Below are 1,792 nucleotides of genomic sequence, written 5' to 3'. Positions count from 1 at the left end.
GGCTGGGTGCGGTGGCTCATGCCTGTAATCCCAGCACTCAGGGAGGCCGAGGCGGCTGGATCATGAGATCAAGAGTTCAAGACCAGCCTGGCCAAGATGGTGAAACCCCGTCTCTACTAAAAATACAAAAATTAGCCAGGCGTGGTGGCAGGCGCCTGTAGTCCCAGCTACTCAGCAGGCTGAGGCAGATAATTGCTTGAACCCGGGAGGCAGAGGTTGCAGTGAGCCAAGATGGTGCCTGGGCAACAGAGTGAGAGTCCATCTCAAGAAAATAATAATAATGAATAAAAATAAAATAAAGTGTGCTTCGTATGATAGTCATTTGGTTGGAATTTGACCAATGTGTCTTTCATCATTTTGCTTCCAGCCTGTTTCAGATGTGGTTCTTGGGCATATAGTTGGATTTTATTTTGTATTCTGTCTGGAAAGTTTTTTTGTCTTTTAACAAGATAACTTGGTATTTTGCATTTAATAAAATCAGCAACATACGTGGATTCATAACCAACCTTTTGTGTTTTTTCTTATCTACCTCTTCTGAGTTTTTTTCTCCTTTATTCTGTTCCTTTAGTTTAATATTTTTTCTTCGTTTTTCCTGCTTGTAAGTTTGAAAGTTATAACCCGGCTTCTAAGAGATTTGCCTAAAAATTACAATAATGGCAGGAAAAACACTGTATTTGCTTTACTGTTTTAAATCGGGAAGTGTTATGTAATTATATCCCCTATGTCTCTACTTATGTAATCTTTCTCCTTTCTAAAGTTATGTCTGTGTCTCCTTTTTTTCTCCTTCATATTTATTTTATTTGCCTTTTTTTTTTTTTTTTTTTTTGAGACAGAATCTTGCTCTGTTGCCCAGGCTGGAGTGCAGTGGCACAATCTTGGCTCACTGCAACCTCCACCTTCCTAGTTCAAGCAATTCTCCTGCCTCAGCCTCCTGAGTAGCTGGGATTACAGGCGCCCACCACCACACCCGGCTAATTTTTTTGTATTTTTAGTAGAGATGGAGTTTCACCACGTTGGTCAGACTGGTCACGAACTCCTGACCTCAGGCAATCCGCCCATCTTGGCCTCTCAAAGTGCTGGGATTACAAGTGTGAGCCACCACGCCTGGCCTTATTTGCCTTTTTTGAGCATCAAATTTTACTTTTATTGACCATATGTACATTTTTATTTTCTAGTTTATTATTTCTGCTTATAATTTTGTAAGTTCTTTTCTTCTACTTTAGGGGATTTATCTTATTCTGTTTCAAGTTTCCTGAGTTGAAACAGCATATTTCAAGTCAACCTTTCTTGCTTTTAATAAAAGTGTTTATCTTTGAGACCAGCCTGACCAAAATGGTAAAAATCCCGTCTCTACTAAAAATATAAAAACTTAGTCGGGCGTAGTGGCAGGTGCCTGTAATTCCAGCTACTTGGGAGGCTGAGGCAGAAGAATCCCTTCAACTCGGAAGGCAGACATTGCAGTGAGACGAGGTCGCGCCATTGCACTCCAGCCTGGGCAACAAGAGCAAAACTTCATCTCAAAAAAATAAAAAATAAAAATGAAAATTAATAAAAAATAAAAGTGCTTATCTCTACCTACATTTTCTCCCGATAACTACTTTGACCACCTCATGGTTTCAGCATATACAGTACTCTTGTAATTCATTTCTAAATCGCTTGACTTTTTCATTTCGATTTTCTCTTAAAAACTCAGAATTACGGCCGGGCGCGGTGGCTAAAGCCTGTAATCCCAGCACTTTGGGAGGCCGAGACGGGCGGATCACGAGGTCAGGAGATCGAGACCATCCTGGCT

The sequence above is a fragment of the Mandrillus leucophaeus genome, unplaced genomic scaffold, assembly GCF_000951045.1.
Source record: "Mandrillus leucophaeus isolate KB7577 unplaced genomic scaffold, Mleu.le_1.0 Scaffold46, whole genome shotgun sequence".
Taxonomy (NCBI): Eukaryota; Metazoa; Chordata; class Mammalia; order Primates; family Cercopithecidae; genus Mandrillus; species Mandrillus leucophaeus.
Note: the sequence above shows the minus strand (reverse complement) of the source record.